This window comes from Globicephala melas, chromosome 10 (assembly GCF_963455315.2).
Source record: "Globicephala melas chromosome 10, mGloMel1.2, whole genome shotgun sequence".
In the NCBI taxonomy this organism is placed as follows: domain Eukaryota; kingdom Metazoa; phylum Chordata; class Mammalia; order Artiodactyla; family Delphinidae; genus Globicephala; species Globicephala melas.
This window is the reverse complement of record NC_083323.1, coordinates 16,337,513-16,355,667: the sequence shown is the minus strand read 5'-3', so window position 1 is coordinate 16,355,667 and position 18,155 is coordinate 16,337,513. Positions and strand designations below refer to the sequence as shown.

General features: G+C 45.2%; 1 long non-coding RNA gene across 1 annotated transcript in view; it reads left to right on the top strand.

The window, feature by feature from the left end:
* Positions 1–15,455: 15,455 nt before the first annotated feature.
* The window catches only part of LOC138842823 (uncharacterized), a 47,891-nt gene continuing 45,191 nt past the window's right edge, over positions 15,456–18,155 (top strand). The window contains exon 1 of the long non-coding RNA XR_011377750.1: positions 15,456–15,534. This is a non-coding gene — a long non-coding RNA (uncharacterized lncRNA). The remainder of the gene's footprint in view (positions 15,535–18,155) is intronic.

Sequence of the window (18,155 nt, the reverse complement as noted above, 5' to 3'; positions counted from 1 at the left end):
GGGAAATTCTTCAGATTCAGGTGGCCCTGCGTTCACCTTCCATTTCTGTGTTCCCTTTGGGTCCAATTCCAGGATGCCTGGCTTTGAAGTCCACAGCTTCACCACTGAATCATGTCTCTGTTGGCATATGTGGGCCATGATTGGCATGTTTTAATATACTGAAAAATGCCAGTGAGAAGGCAAATGCCGGTGGGAGATGAACAGTAATAGAAAACTTTAGTGAAAATAATAATGTTTGAGAGAACTGATACTTCTTTAATGCAAGACTTGAGGGATCAGTCTGTTTCTAGCTACTCTGATCAGCCAGCTTGTCTTCACTTTTCTTCTCTCTGCATTCAGCTCATGCTTTTGATTGCTGACCAGTGCTCAGTTCTGGGCACAGAGATTCAGTAGCGCAAGGGCATCAACTTGCCATAGACTCCTGTGAGGGCTGCCCCTTTGCTGGCCACTGCAAAGGCTGGACCTACCTGGCTTCTCACAGCTCCCCATACATGCCAGCTTGTCCACCTGCACCTGGGCTTCAGGAGGCCTGGGCAGTATCTCCTTCTTTGATCCTTTTATTCCTCTTTTCATACCCTCTGTTTCCCAGCCTCTCTCACACTTGTGAAAGGTCTAATTCCCATAATAAACTCCTTATTCCCCTAATATTAATTGTTACTCTGCATCCCTGATGGAACCCTGACTGATACAACCTGCAACCTAGATGGAGTTACGAACATTATTGCCATGAAAAGAGTCATCTCCCAGTACAAGAATAGTGAGGCTCCCAGGTTAGCAGTGCGAGGCGATAGGTGTTAGCCGCAGGAGGGCAGGAGAGCGAAAACAAGCTGGGACCCACTGAGGACCCTTCATCTCTCCAACGCTGCGTCTGAGGATACACTCTGCATCCACTGAGACCAATGGCCACTGATTTACTTCCACGTTCCAGATATTGAACAAGTTCTTCTTTTGGCCAACTCTAACCTGGAACCATGCAGAACAGGGAGAGGAAGAGAAGGGAATTTTGAGGAAGTTTCCAGCTTAACCAAGTTGACAGTGAAATGCTTGAAAACAGTGCAACCCTTATCAACTTAATACATCTCTCTTTTTTTCTATATTTAACTTTCAAATAAAGACAATGCAAAATCATGCTTTCTATTAACAATACAACTCTCCTTCACACAAATGAAAACAGGCTAACTTTCTCCAAGGCAGTGTACATTTATTCATCTTTTGGTTACATTCACTTCCACTACTAGCTGAATCATAGCCCCCTTTAATATTCTGTAACTTAATGTCAAGATATAAGGCTTACCTCTTTTACCACATCTTTTATTACAGAGTAAAATGAATAGGATAAGGGGAAAAAGAAAGAAAAAGAATATGTAAAACATATATATATATCTCCACATACACAAATATATACATAGATATATATATATGATACAAATATATCAAAGAAAAGAAGAAATGCTCTTAACTATTATAACCATCATTTCTGCAACTGGTCATGTTATCATTGCTGGTATTTATAATTTCTTCCTTCCACTATCCTTTCTATATTTGCTTTGCCCTCAGAAGGTCCTGTAACTGATCATAGTTCCTTGTCTGGTGGAATGATCCAAACTCTAATTCTACTAATAGTCTTGTCTTCACTGAGTTGTAGTTTTCCATTAATTTTTTTTTTTTTTTTGGCTGCATTGGGTCTTCGTTGCTGCGCTCAGGTTTTCTCTAGTTGCGGCCAGTGGGGGCTACTCTTAGTGGCAGTGCATGGGCTTCTCATTGTGGTGGCTTCTCTTATTGTGGAGCACAGGCTCTAGGCACACGGGCTTCAGTAGTTGTGGCTCGCAGGCTCTAGAGCGCAGGCTCAGTAGTTGTGGCACACGGGCTTAGCTGCTCTGCGGCATGTGGGATCTTCCCGGATCAGGGCTCGAATCTGTATCCCCTGCATTGGCAGGCGGATTCTTAACCACTGCGCCACCACGGAAGCTCCTCCATTAATTTTTTTCTATTAATTTTAATCACAGGGCATGGTATTACTAAGTGATGCCCCAAAGATTGTCTGCATTCCAGACATACTCTTCCCTGCCCTCAGAGCATAGTAGCGACTCCGTTTCTCCCGGAGAAGGTCAATCACCCTGGCCAGTATGGTAACCCCCTTCTTTGCTTGTTGGTTCCCTAGCATGAATTTTTCAAAGTAGGCTTGTAGCAGTCTTAGTTCATAGTTAATAGAACTATTTTTAGTCCCTGATAGACAATCCCCTGTCAGGAGCACCTAAAACCTGCTCATGCTTTAGCAAAGCAACAGATATCTTCTTGGGCTCTCCGTTTGAGCAACTTATAAATTCTTAATGAGACATGAGCCTTGAATTCAAAGCAAATTAGATGTTTCCCCAGAAAAGTTCCTCTTGGAAAGTAAAGATAGAAAAAGAAGGAAGAGGAGGAAAAGGAGAAGAAGGAGAAAGAGGGAAAAAGAAAGACTTATCTGTCTCAGGGAAGGTAGGTTTTCCCAGAGAGGATTTTATCACAGTTGTTTCTTGTCGTTGACCCTAAAGCCATCACCATATGTGTTGCATGTGGATCTGAAGCTCTATTTTCTGGTTTGACATATCATGAAAAAAGTAATGTGAAAAATCTGTATTTAAGAGCAGTGAGATCATGTGATACTTGGGACCTGGAGCTGTGTAAATTCAGAAATGTGTAATAATTCTGGAAACAAAAACAGAAAAACTACTTTCCAATCCTGTGCAAGGCTTTTTAAGTTTTAATCATTTTTATGAGGCTAAAAATAACAAAAAGCACGGTTTGACAAAATATTGAACACTTAGTTCAAGACGGAAATTGGTAGGGTGGGGGAAAGGCTTGCGCTGGCTGGATTTTAACCTATAAATCAAGAGAAATCAACAGAGAATTTAATCCAAACATGTGCTGCACATAGTTTCCACTGGCCTTGTGTTACTAAGGTTAGAATTATGGTTGGGTTCACAGTGAAAAAGTGAAAAATTGATGACATCTGCCCTCTGAGGTCTTCTTGCTTTCTTGGTAGCTACTGCAGAGGCCTTGGCATTCTGTGATGAAAGCTTCAGATGTATGATGGGAAATGTCACGTGGGGGTGAACCATTTGAAACCAGAACTCTGTCCATGTTCCTGGGACTCTTGTAAAGCATCTTCCTCTTACTGTGGACAAGATCAGACACCCTGGTTGTGCTGTGGTAGACTTTCCTGAATGATGGAATCTCACTAAGATGGTGGAAGGCCTAGGAGTCAGGAGTCATACCAAACAACGGAAATCAGGGCATCTTTTTGTCCCATCACCTCCATCATCCCATTCGTTCATTCATCTGTCCATTCAACATATGTCTGCTCAGCACTGTCGTAGATGCTCCTGGTGTCTGCCCACACCCTTTGAGCCTTACCACTTGGGTGCCCTCCAACCAGCTTCCTCTCCTGGTACCTCTCCCTCCTCTACCTGAGGGATTTCTCCCAAGCCGCTCTGCCTGTACTCACTGAAAGATGGAGGGATGAAGCATTAATGCTCCCTGGGAGCAGTGCCCTCCATGACTGAGTTTACTTATAAATACCTCTGCACCCTCACTCTTGGGGTGGATAATACTCAGGCACCTTTTCTACACCATTTCCCAGTGTTCCCATGAGGTTGAGCTCCGGCGGCCCTCCCCTTCAGCTTATCTGATGACACACCCCTTTGTAGGCTGCCCTCCCTTCCCTGCCCACCTCCCCAGCTCCTCCCCCTGTTTCCCGCACCACTCTCCCAGATGAACCGCCACCACTAGAATCCCATCTCAGAGTCCACTTCTGGGGAACCCACACACCTGCTCAGCGCCAGGCACTGTGGCAGGGCTTCACTGATGGAAGAACCACCAGATTATAAGATTTCAGTTACAGGCCGGTGGGAAGATGTTTGATAGAAGGTTGAGAGTCTGTTCTAACAACTTACTTCATAAAATTAGTGTGAGGTTTCAACTTACAAAACACTTAAAACAGTGACTGGCAGAGAGAAGCAGTGAAGTAACTATTCGATATTTACTATATTTGTTATTCTGCTGAGCTAAGGCATTGAGTGTTTAGCAGTTCCTTGTTAAAATATAAATTCCCATGCACAGGTGGTGCCCTGGGCTCTTACTGGCCATCCACACTTCAGAAGGAACAGATTTGTCAGAGAAGCTTTAGTCACTTTTCTAGACCTTGAGGGAAGGAGACAAAAGGCAAAGTGCTTTAAAGGCGGTGATGGAGGGGAAGGGAGAGCTGACTGATGGGGCAGCAAGAAGGGGGTGGGCATGGGACCGGCGGGCCCTTCAGCCAGGCAGGGACCAGCCTGGGGCTCTGGAGTGCACAGTCCAGGGCAGGCGAATCCAGCCTTCTCTGAGCCAAAAGCCCTCAAGAGAGAAATGGCAGCGCCGAGATTTGAACCTAGGTCCTGGTCATGCATTTATTCGTTTATTGTTTTGATACATTTGTTCAACATGTAATGATTTAAAATGGCATTTCAAAGGTTGTCAGAGGACTCCCAGTGGGAGAACACATATTTGGAAACCAATGGTGTGCAAGAAACTGTCCTAAGTGCTTTGGTAGAACGTGTGTGTGGATCAGAATCGAGGGACAGGCCCCTTCCACCCTGGGCAGGAAGAGGGAGGCCTGACCTGAATTTGGACAGGCGGCTGACCTTGCATCCCATTCCATCCACCTCACTCCTTTGTCTCCCTAGTGGTGGGTGTGGACAGGTCACTTTTCCCCTCTGCACCTCACTGGAGTTCTTCATCTGTAACGCGGGAGGATCCTGACCCCAACCTCTCAGGTTGCTCTGGGCATTGCAGGAGGGCTGGCTGGGGAAGCAGCAGATCTACAAATGCCAGCTTCCTTCCATCTTTCCTCCAGCTTGAAAGGAGCAAGATGTGAATAGGCAAACCCCTCCTCAACATAAGGACAGACAGGCTTGTTAGCAAACAGTCCTAAGAGCAGAACGAGCTTTCCTGGTCCTGAGGGAGCCCTGACACAGGGGCCATCGGCAGGAGGGCACTGAGAGGGAGGGAGGGGTGAGCCCCTGAGTCAGATGGCCCGGGGCCAAATCCTCGCTTCAACTCCGTACTCAGTGTGGGCGGGTTCCTGGACTCTGTGAGCCTTAGTGACTTCATCTGTGCAATGTGAGTGAAAATATTAATAGTTCTCACCTCCTAGTGTTGTTATAAAAATGAAATGAGATGATTTAGGTGCCTGGCACATCGTAAGTACTTAATAGATGTAGTTCTTTAGAAGGGGTTTCTGGCAGAGGGAGAAGTCGTCTGGCAAGCTTCCTAACTTCTGTATCTCAACGACCATGATTCCGCAGCCTCTAGAGGAGTGGCATGAGGTCTGGATGGTCAGTGCTTTAGATTCAGGGAGCTCTGTGTTTTGACTCATTGGCTGCAGATATTGGCGAAGCGCTGCCCACACACCCTAGATACTCTCTGCAAGCCAAGCTCACCTGTGACTCTCTGCCCAAGAGGACGGAGAGTGTCCTGCCTTCCCAGCAGGCTGAACATGCTCTTGTTGGGCTGTGATTCTGGGGCGTTTTTACAGTGAACTCAGTAGGCTCCCAGGATTGATCTCCAGCTGCCTGCGGTGGGAACAGCTGGACAACACACCCTTGGTTACCCTCTTTCCCTTCTCCGCCTCACTCTTCCAGTTCCCTGCCAGGACACCCTAGGATCACTCCCTAAATGAATTACTTGCACTGAAATCCTTCATTCTGAAGCCATTTCTGGGGGAATCCAAACTGAGACACTCATTGACAGACTCCTTTAAACAAGTTCAGCACAGGCCAAATGAAGTACAAGGTCATACCTCTGTGCAATCACGACCGTCTAGACATCCAGCTCAGGTCCAAGCAAATTTTTGCTTGCTGGAATTATTTGGGTTGGCTTGCCCAGACAGCCCTGGACTCTCTCCAAAACTCCCCCAGTCCCTGCTTTCCTTTGGTCTTGGAAACTTAACCTCTGAAGCTGGCAGGCCTCAGATGGGAAGAGCACAAGATTCTGTGAAAGGCAAATGTGGGCCGCCCCTGTGAGCAAGTATAGGATAGAAACATAGCTTTCCTCTTGTTCTCAAGCTGGAATACCCAAGGCCCTCCTACCTCTCCTGAACCCAGCAATGAGAATTAAACTATTATTTCTCTGGAATCAATGCCATTGTCAAAAGTGAGATATTAACAAAGTGTTGCAGGTATACATGGAAATGGGGGCAGGTTGTCACCAATCGGAAGCACTAATAGCCGACCTGCCTTGGTCTGTAATTCACATCTGGGCTTCTGAGTTACTCTGTTCTTATGACTCTGTTCAGTAGAGCTGGTGTGATTCGTGCATTTAAAAGGGTGTCCAGGCCTTTATAAGAACACAGCCAGCTAAACAGATAGAAAGCACTAAATCAACCCCAAGTTCAACGGTAGGGAACCAATCCCAAGTTCTATAACAGGAGCCCTTTCTCTCTTCTCTAGACTCCGTTGAGAAGAGAAGAGAGTTACTGAGAACTCAGCAGTGCAGATCCAGAAGTGAAAGGGCATGATTTCAAAAGCAGACAGAAGCCTGTGAGGTAGTAATTAAAGGTGAGCATTTATTGAGGGTGTCACATGGGCCAAGCGTTGAGCCAATAAGCACATTACACACACAGTTGTATTCAGTCCCTCCTTTCTCTCTCTCTCCTCCTCTCCCTCGTATATTGTTTAGTTTACTTATGGGGAAATTGACGTTTGTAGAGAATAGTTTTCTGCCCAGTATCACTGGGCTACTACATATGAAAGATGAGACCTGGCCCAGGTGTATCAGACCCCACGTTTGTGTTCATGTTCATTTACGCTCCGAGAGCCTGACTCATTAGAGCAACCATGAATTGTCATCCTCTGGTCTTCCTTATACTGTGATTGGCAATAAGTATTTGTGGTCCTATTATTGTTGGGGTAATGAAAGAGGCAAATAAGTGTTCGTTCATTTTGTTTCTCAAGGGGTGGGTTGTTTTTGTGTTTTGGTAGACATCAGCTCTAGATTTGAATAATAAATGTATTTTGAAATTTTTAGTTGGAACATAATAGGACTAGAATTACTGATATAATAATAATAAATCATGTTGATGTGTCTAGTTGTGGCATACCATTAGGGGGAGGTTCAACTCCCAGTCTTTAACTTAAAGGGTTAACACTATTTAGCTTCTTAATGAATTTATAATATTGATGTGGCGCATCTTACATGCTGAATACTGTTACAGAAGGTACAAAGACAAATAAAACATGGCCCGTCCTACCTGCAATCACTTCACTGTTTTCCTCTTGTCTCTTTAAGCACCACGTTCAACTATTCAACAAGCATCTTTCACAAAGTCTCCCGGACTTCGCCCTTCCTTTTGACTTTCGTAGTCACTGGGGACGTGCGTTCTCTTCACGTCCCTACTATGGTGCCACAGACTTGGCCTCCTGGATGACCTCTGTGCTTTCAGTTTGTTGGGGTGACCTTTTGAAGCAGGACCTTTACAATATCACCTGATTGGCAGAAGGTGACATCCATTCCTTCCACTGTCATTGGGACACGAATGGAGAGAGACCAGGACTATGAAATGGGAGACCCAGAATCTGGACCCAGCGGTCAGAGACTGCTGGGTGACCTTGGGCCAGTGACTCCTCTCTGTCATTGGGCCTCGGGTTCTGATCTGTAAAATGGAAGAACTGGGGTTTAGGGCTTCTTGGAAGTACTTCATGGGCCTCTTCACAGGATTTATTCATTCATCCTTTACTGAGCTCCTGCTGTGTGCCAGGCATTGTTCTAAGCACCAGGGAGAGAGTGGCAAACAAAGCCAGATGAAGATCCTGCTCTGCTGAGCCTTCTTGTTAATAAGGGAGGCGCCAGTAAACAAATAATATGTGATATTTCGGTTAATGGTAAATGCTGAGAAGAAAAATAAACGGAGTAAGGACACAAGGAGGCAGTGACCCTGTGTTACACAGGGTGGCCAGGGAAGGACTCACAATGGGGTAATAAATAAAAAGGAGACTGAAGGATGTGTGGAAGAGAGCCAGGTGGATATTTGGGGTAGAGTTCCCCAGGAACGCGGAAGAGCCAATGTGAAGACCCCGCTGTGGGAGTGAGCTTGGCATATTCAAGTTGCAAGACAGGGCTGGGGCGAGGAATCAGTTGTAGCATGGCAGGAAGTGGAGTTGGAGACTTAGCTGGGCACACAATCGTGGGAGTCTTGCAGGCCTAGGTGGGAATACTAGAAGTCACCAGGGGGTTGGAGAGAAGGAAGGACGGGGTCTGACTTAGATTTTAAAGTAAGGGGAATGGGCTATAGAATGTCAAGGAGACAGTAGGGAGATCAAAAGCCAGGTTATAGCTGGTGGTGACCTGGACCAGGGTGGGAGCAGTGAAAGAGAAGCAGTCAGATGTGGGATAACACTGACAGGATTTGCTGATAGAGTAAACGTGGGGCGAGACCAAAATCAGGCCAAGGCTGATGGCCTGAGAAGCTGGCAAAGTGAAGAGCCATTTATGGAGATGTGGAATCCCGGGGAGAAGGGCGGCTTTGGGAGGGAAGCGGGGAGTTTGGCTTGAACACGTGAAGTTCAGTATCTGGCGGAGACGAGGTGTCAGGCACTGGGTTTAAGAGTCTAGAGCCACGAGGAGCTTTCTGGCCTGGAGGTACATATCAGCGAGTGATGAGCATAAAGATGGGGTTTAGAGACGAGACACTGGATGGGCTCAGGTAGGGAATGCAGGTGTGTGGAGGACAAGAATGGGGCCCTGGGCACGTCAACATTTAATGACAGGAGAGAAAGGGAGAAGCCAGTACGGGAGGCCCAAAGGAGCAACCAGCAGATGGAAGGAGGACTAAGGACGTGGCTTGCCGAAAACTAAGGGGAAAAGTTTTCAAGGAACAGGGAGCGATGAGCTGCGGCCAGTGCTGCTGACAGGATGAGAACGAGGTGGACTGAGAACTGACCGCTGGATGTGGGGATGTGAGGGTGACCTTTGTAACAGTGGTTTCAGAGGATTGGGCAGGTGGTGGAGAAGGCTAGGTGTGCAGGGCTCTGAACTCCTAGATCCCTTCCAACCAGAGCTTGTAAAGACACACACACACACGCACACGCACACGCACACACACACACACTCACCATCCAAAGGAAGATAGAGAAAAAATATTTTAAACTAATTATATTTGTGTTTTGATCCAATACTTCTTTGTATGAAACCATGACTTTGTCCCTAATTAGTCAAAAGCATCCAAATTGCTTCGTGGAATACTGAGAATGTTATAGCAGAAATTAAAAGTTAGAGAAACTGTCAATGTTCATTTTGACTTTAGGATGTCAAAGCCCACGTCAGAAATCTTAATTTAGGAAGTCAAAGCCTTTGCTTTGTGAATCCAAGTTTTATCAAAAGAAAAAAGGATTCTTGATAATCAAGATGTTGGGAGCAGAATGGAGACTTTGTGCAAGAACGTGAGTTGTGGAGGATGGGGGAAGCCCCAGAGCTCTCATCCCACCATCCTCGGGGGACTGGCTGAGGGTCAGCTGGGCTAGAGTAGGGCTGAAGGAAGAGGACAGAGCATGATCATAAAGGGTGTCTTTGAAGTTTCAGACAAGAGGACCAAACCTCGACAGTGAGGGTGGAGGGCACATGGGACTGGAGGTCAATATCCAGAGAGTGGCCAGCACCAAGGAGTTTTGTGCCAGCCAACCAGAGCCTGAGGATCATCTGCCTCCCTCTCATGGGCAATGTGACCCACCATCACATGAAAGAAGCCACAGGAGCTCCTCTTCCCATTACTGTCTGCTGGGGTCCTTCTACCCCCTGTCTGACCATTTCTGTTGGACTTTCTAGCTGAAAAGATTCCTGCCCATGCCCAAAATCTTTCTGAGGCCCATACTTACTTACTTCCCCATATGGACACCCCACTTTTGAATGACCTAGGACACTTGTCAATCTCCTGAAACACAGCATGGGAGAGGAGGGGTGCCTTAGACACCCAACAAGACCATGGAAGTGCAGATGGAAAATACTCCAGCGCTAGGACTTGGATTGGGCTGCACAGTGATGAGACCCACCCAGTTACATAAGAGTTCATTTGAAAAAGGTTTCCAGTCTTAAAAATGTTTGGAAGACTTCTGGTTTAGCTTCAACTAGTGAGGGGCTTAGAAGTCAGCACTCTGATCTTTCCAAATAAGAAAAGAGCTGAATAAACTGAAAATCAATGACTTTTCTTAGACCCATCAGAGAGTTGAGGTTTCAGAGGTAACCACCACCCTAAAATCTGGGAGTTCAGAGGGAAACCCAAACAAGGCTTCAACGGGGACAGAAAACAAGGACAGCAGAGGAATTTTCTTTTTTTAATATTTTACATTTTTTAAAAAAATTATTTATTTATTTTTGGCTGCATTGGGTCTTCGTTGCTGAGCACGGGCTTTCTCTAGTTGCGGTGAGCTGGGGCTACTCTTTGTTGCGGTGTCTTCTTTTGTTGCGGAGCACGGGCTCTAGGTGTGCGGGCTCAGTAGTTGTGGCTCTCGGGCTTTCGAGCGCAAGCTCAGTAGTTGTGTCGCACAGGCTTAGTTGCCCCACGGCATGTGGGATCTTCCTGGACCAGGGCTCGAACCCGTGTCCCCTACATTGGCAGGCGGATTCTTAACCGCTGCACCACCAGGGAAGCCCCAGCAGAGGAACTTGAAGCTTATGGCACTGATATCTCCAGCAAACACTAAACACTGCCCAGTTTGTAGCCAGATTAACATGAATCCGCAGACTAAAGCCCTGTTTACCTCAGTTCCTATTGCCTGATACATCATATCCAGCTTTCTAGAAAAACTTACAAGGCATGCTAAAAGGCAAGGAAAAACACAGTCTGGATAGTCAAAGTAAACATCAAAACCAGACTAAGATATAACACAGATTTGGGGATTATCAGAGAGATGATCAAGGTCAACATCAACAATAGTAAATCATGTTGATAGTATGTCGCCTTGATACGGTGTGATGAAAATGGTGCTTTTCTCTGTGGTCCTCCTCCTAAAAGCATGTAGCTCCAGTCTAACCTGAGGGAAACATTATATATAACCACAGTGAGGGACATTCTACAAAGTACCCTACAAAATCCTCTTCAAAACTCTCAAGGTCAGCAAAAGGAGGAAAAGTCTGAGAAACCCTCACAGTCAGGAAGAGTCTAAGGAGACTTGCCTGTGAAATGTGATGTGGGTCCTGGATGCACTCCGAGAACAGAAAAAGGACCTTACATGAAAACTAAGGAAATTTGAGTAAAGAGTGTACTTTCGTTAATAGTTTATGAGCATTGCTTCATTAATTGTATCAAGTGCACCATACTAATATGTTAAAAAGAGGGGGAACTGGCTATGGGGTATATGGGAACTCTCTGTACCATTTTTACAATTTGTCTGTAAACCTATAACTGTTCTAAAAATAAGGTTTAGGGCATTGCCTGGCTGTCCAGTGGTTAGGACTCAGCGCTTTCACTGCCGTGGCCCAGTTTCGATCCCTGGTCAGGGAACTAAGATCCCGCAAGCTGCACAGCCTGGCCGAGAAATAATAATAGTAATAATAAGGTTTATTAAAAGAAAAGAAATGTTTGGCTATGCCTGGGCTAATGATCACTGAGGTGTCTTCAATTAGTTGAGTTTAGTTTTGTTTTGCCTGTCCTATCTAGGGGACCCAGAGGGCCAGTTTATCCTTGGTCCACTACAGAAAACCCCTGGGTGAAAAAAGATTGCAGGATGCAGGCAGTGGTACCAGGGACAAAAAGGCTGCTTACAGTGCTTACTGTTTACTAGCTGTGTGACCTTGGGAGAGTTATTTAACCTCTCTAGGCCCTAGTTTTTTCATCTGTAAAATAGAGGTAAAAATAAGAGTGCCTCGCTCATAAGATTGGTATCAGAATTAAAAGAATTAGTATTTGTAAGATGCTTACAGCAGTGTCTGGAATATGGTGAGTGCCGCATACATCTATGTTACAAATAAAAGGCAGCTATGTGGAAGCAGCAGGATCTGTGGCCAGCATATGGTAGTTTATGTACTATCTGTTTTTCCATTAAGAAACAAACAACAAAAAAAACAAGCAGTCCCCATGATTTTCCTGATCATTTATTTAACACTGAGCAAATTTTATTGTTTGGCATTGTGTTTGTCACTTCTCATGTATTAAATGCATTTACTTATTAATAGCTTACAGTTTCTGATATTTTCTTTTCCTTTTTTGACAATGCAGAGTGTCTGTTCAGCCCATACTGAACATACCTGGACTTCCCCCTGAGCCTGGACGGCTCTAATATGCCCACCTTTCCCTGGTACACGCAGATCCTGGTGATGACCAGTGAGTCCACTAAAGAAAACTACATTTTCAGCCTCATCCTGTTGCAAACCAGCAGTAGCCCTTTCAGAGGAAAGCTTACTTCCAGGTTCCTGTGTCCTTTCCTATTCTGTTTGAATCCCTTTTGCTTCTCCAATAGCAGCAGTGAAGTGTCACACCGGGGAAGTTGCCTGGATTACATTCTGATGACGTGTGGGGCTCAGGAAGTTGGGGTGAGGAGACTGGCAGGACTGGCTCCAGCATCTCTTCATGACAAGTCTGTTGGCTGTGGCCGTTTCCCCAGCCATGAGCCTCAGCTGAAGCTCTTCTGTCCTCCGATCCCAATTTATTTTCCCAAGTTAAAGGCTTAGTCTTTGTGTCTGGAAAGCAATTTGGATATTCACGGTGGATAAAGCTATCCAGAGGAAAAATAAAAAGTCACCATGAGGTAATGAGGCCAGACTATTGGGTGTCTCATATCCTGGCTCCACATGCAGAGGTAAAAGGGGAGCCCAGAAAGGATTTCAGCAACGGCAGCAATTGTGGGAATAAGTGACAGTTGCCCATGGTGACTTAGAGGCCAACACCCATTTGGATCTGTGAGATCTGGTATTTTCAAAAATCAGTCACATTCTGTATTGTCATCTCTGATACTTTCATTGTGGTGGATGTGGGGAGTTGAGAGGATCACCGTGGCCACAGCCCAGTTAATTTCCTGTGACACTGTTACGTCTCTTCCTAGGTCTGGTTCAACAAAGAGTCCTAAATCCTAATGAAGCCTATTCTTTTTGAAGGAGTAACACTACTGTTTTTAGTGAATGTTATGGACCGGATTAATGGCGGGTCCACTGGATTCTGCATCCTAATTGCTATCATATCTGCCCCTTCTACCTCCATCTCAACAGACCCGTCTCAGACTCTCCACTATTTTTTCTATACTAATGCAATCCTTTCTTTATTGGTCTCTGTGTTTAGTCTCACTGTTCCCAACTCAATCCATTCTTCATACTGCTTCCAAAGTCAGATTTTAAAGATACAATAGAAATAGACACTGACATTCTACTTACATAATTAATATTCCCTGGTGCCTTTCAAGGTGTATGAAGATATGGATGTTGGCAAGTCTTTTTTTTGCTGAGTGAGGTGATGGCAGTGCATGAGAAAGAGGAGGAGAGAGTGAGACAGAGGAGGAGGGGAGTATGATTCTTCAGTAAAGATCTGGGGTCAGGAAACAAAAGGCTTTGGAGGAAAATGGTCCCGAGAGAGATGGGCATTCTGCTGGCAGCCAGTGAGGGACTGGGGGGATGGGGACTCTATGAGATTTTGTGCACCCTTGAATGTGACTCCCTCTGCAGTCTTACACATAAGACCTTCAGTTGTTTTAGAGATGTAGAAATCTCTACATTGTACAAAATCCATATTTGTCCCTAATGTTTTGTGGAGGGGATGGTTCTTTGGGGACAATGTGTGGGAGCACTGAGTTATGCTACAAGAATGGCATGGAGCAAACAAACAAAAAACCAAGGCAGGATGCAGATCAGCCGATTTGCATAATGGACAAATCCAGTCTCCCTGCTTCTCTGATGAAGTCTTCCATGGATCCGCATCCCCCATGGGGTGGTCATGAGGGCCTGGAACACATTTAGCATGGAATACAAGATCCTTCCTGCTCTGGTCTCCACATACCTGTTCAACTATGCCTTCTAAGCAACAATACACACACACACACACATACAAACAACTTACATCCAGAACACTGAGCTGTAATTCTAGCATAGACTGTCATGATGGTATAAGCTATTTCACCCCGTCTACTGTGTTCTTCCCCTGCCCTTGTTTAGCTGGGAAATGCTTCCTTCTCATCCGCAAGCATGCCTAGGATCCCCCTCCTCTGGGCTTCCATTTTGTCTTGAAGATACACACTTTTATTATATCATCACACTGTTTTATAGTTGTGTATTTACACACCTGTCTCCCTGACATGACCATAAGCTCCTTAAATTCAGACTTAGTCGTATCTCTGTAAAGTATTTCTAGCACCTAGCAAAAGGCGGGGCATATAGTCTTATGTGTGATGCATGTTTACCTTCTACGGCTTATAAGTGTCCTATAGAGAAGTTACCATAATAAGTAGCTGGTCAGAGAGGAAGAAAAATTTTCATTGGTTCTCTAAAAACTTGCACAATATGTGTCATTTTGTCTTCATAAAGCCTGTTACTATGGTGATCCTCAATAAACCATGACTCCCAGCACTCAAGTCTCTGTGTCAGCTTTTCCAACAATGACTCTGGGCTTGGCCATGTGACTAGCTTTGGCCTATAGAAAATTGGCAAGCATGACGCAAAAGTGGTTGCTTGGTAAGTGCTTGCACATTGGGTTGGCCAACTTGGAATGCTCTTTCTTGGTACCGGGTACCATATTATGAGGAAGCTCAAGCAGCCATGTGGAGAGGCCCATGTAGAGAAGACCGAAGCCACTGGATGACAGTCTCAGCTGAGCACCCAGCTAGTGACCACCACCCACTGCTAGCCATGTGAATTAGACATCTAGACCTTCTAGCCCTCCCAGTACCCCAGCCATTGCTGCATGAGGCAGAAGAAGCACATGGTTGATCTATAGAATTGTAAGAAGTAGTAAATTGTTGTTGTTTTAAGACACTAAGTTTTTCAATGCCAGACATTTCATATAATTGGAACTATGTGATATGTAGTCTTTTGTGACTTCATCCATGCTATAGCACGTTTTCAAAGTTCATTTATGCTCTAGAACGTTTTTAAGGTCATTTAGCTATAGCATGTACTAGTACTGCATTTCTTTTTATCACTAATATTCCATTGTATGGATATATCACACTTTGTTTATTCATTCTTCAGTTGATGGCATTTGTGTTGTTTCCACCTTTTAGACATTATGAACCATGTTGCTATGAACAATTGTATACAAGATTTTGTGCTCACATGTTTTTATTTCCCTTGGGTATATGAGTAAATACTAGGAGTGGAAATTTTGGGTTAAATGGTAACTCCAAAGTGGCTGCATCACTCACATTCCCAACATCACCCTGTCTTTACAGATGAAGAAACTCATATTACAGAAAAGTGAGGTTGGAATTCTGTGATGATCCTGCATTCAAAGGACAATTTGAATTGCTGACATTGGAAAAAGAGCAATTGGAAGTAGCAGGAGAAGGAAAAACCATCATCATACAACTGGTAGAAAGAAAGAAGGTTAGTGTGAAAATAATCACAGGCAGCAGAAAGGTAAATTACAATAATTATTGAAGAGATGTTTTTAGGAAGATATGTGGTCATTCTTAGAAATCTCAGGGAGAGAGGTGGTGGAAGAAACCAGATTGCAATGGTGACAGGTTAAGAGTGTGTGGGCAGCATGTTTTTGGCATTTGGCTGTGATGAAAAGAGAAGGAATCACCCTTATGGTGAAGGGGACATAAACGTGTCTGTGGAGACAAGAAGCCAGAGTGACTGAGACGCAGATACAGCTGAGAATGTAGTGAAGCACCATATTGGAAAAACTGAGGAAAGCACAGGGTCAGACGGAAGGAAAACCTAGTTCTCTGTGGCCAGGGATGGGAGGAGAGAGAGGCGAGTACAAATGAGAGTGATTTGGGGGATATGTTCAGGTCTGATGACCTTGTCTAGAATTTTCTATGTTGAAAGGCTCAGAAGACCTAAGAAAGTACTAGGACTTAAGCTGCGTTCCCTCCCTCCCTCTCCTCCCTGCACACCTCCATCCCTAGCAAATCACCTGCAGGGGGAAGCTGAACCCTAGGCAGGCCTGTCCCCTTGTCCTCACAGGAGTTTCCAATGCAAATGATAGAAGGATACGGAGGGCATTCAGTCTTTCAGGCTTTCCTTCAAAGAAGATTTCTTGAGCCAACTACATAGAGTTCAAAGTGAGTTTTTTGGGGGCTTTCTGGATTCTGAGTATTCATTATAGTATTCATGGAAGCTAGGTTTTCAGAGGATGCCAGTAAATGCAGATTCCTGGGCTGTGAAGCGTCAGCTTAAAAGAACCTTCTAAACTGCCATTAATCATGCTTGTTCCTTAGCATGTTTATTATACATTACATTTTCCCTTCATAGCCCCCCAGAGCTCTCCTAATTGAAAAGCCAGGAAGTAGTTCATTGTTTCTTAAAAGCGAAAGTGATAGCGCTTACAGTAAGTCTCTGCCATTCCAGTTAATAGCACTGATGTATAAAACCTGCTGGAGCTCTCCTCTCAGGGAGAAAACCCCACTGCATGTACTAGCAGCAAGTCTGCCACAGCACCTGCTGACAGCAGAGGTATTTTAATAAAACCCAGCATAGAAAGGCAGGTTTTGTTACACTGACTCCAACTGATAATTAGCTGCGAAAGTTTGACAATCTCAGGAAAAAGTGACGTGGTTTCAAATCTAGATTACAGATTCTGGGGGTGGTGAGGGGTGGAGAAATCTGGGCTTTCAAGTAGAATGAGAGCCTTTGCTGTGGAATGCTAGGACATCTCCCGGGTCCAGTGAGCGCCACTTCGCAGCAGCTGAAACCATTTAGATCGGCCTGCGTCTTCCCCCTGCAGAAAATGATGGCCTATCCCAGGGTCACTTACCATTCTGCATGTGGCCCCCCAGAGTTCAGGGACAAGAACGTGGACCATAGCATGAATAACTTCCTCCATTTCTACAGCCCGTGCTTGCATCCAAGGAGACTTCTGTTGCTGTCCTTGTGTTGCTTTGTTTTGTTTTCATCACAACTGATGGGAGAGGCAAGACAGGTGTGTTTACCTGAAGTTCAGGGAGGTGAAGGGGTTTTTCCTAAAGTCACATAGGTTCAGCGGGAAGAGAGTTGGTTCCAGGTTTCTTGGCAACATTATCCAGGAATCTGCCCATCAGACCACACCCGGCAAGTAGAGTTTACAAACCAGTAGCCCCATTTTTGTGTGTGCTTTTAAAGATGAAGGACCAACAGAATGGCTTGAGTATCTGTTGGGCAAGAGGGGATTTCATCTGAAAGACACATTTAACGTGGTTAGTGCAACAGTGGGTTAAACCCATTTCACCTACCTTCACTAATCAAGGTCGTCCTAAGACTTGCACATCCTCCACGCATTATGTAGCCTCAGCAGTAAGATATTTGCCCGAGTTGTTTTCTAGATACTTGGAGTCAGCTGAGCCTAGTTTGAGCTGAGCGGGTTAAGAGTGGATAGTGAAGACTGGATAGGACCACCAGTGTTTCAACTGGGCATGCACGAGTGTCCGCTGTATGACCTCTACCCTCAGAAGGTGAGGAGGCCTGTAGCTGAGTTACACTTGCCCAGGACTACAATCAGTGCACCTTTTCCCAATCACCTTGCCCCGTGCTCCTCACACCTCAGGCCACCCTGCTTCCATATTCATTATCCCATAAATACCTGAGTCCCTTGCCTTCTCAGAGGCGGACCTGAGATTTGTTCTCTCCGTTTCCTTGCGCGGCTGCCTTTCAAATAAGCCCTCTCTTGGCTGCAAACCTGGCATCTCAGTGTTCTGGCTCGCTGTGTGTGCCTTGGGGCAAAACAAACCTGGTGACTTGGGGCTTCTGCTGAGTTCCTGACCTCTTGCCAGTATCTCCCTGCCTAGCTGTTCCTCTCTAACCACCACCACCAACTGACCTTTTCCCTTTAGTTTTTCAAAATCCCGTGCATACAAGGAGATTCTGTATAGTATAATTTAAATGAATATTTGGAGGCGATGCCCAAGAGTAAGGACTGTATTCCCAGAAGCGATATAAAATGGAACAGCTCTTTTCAGAATTCCCCTAGCCAGCATAGTCCTGTAGTCCAGATGATGTGTAAATTAGAAAAACAAGCTCGTTTG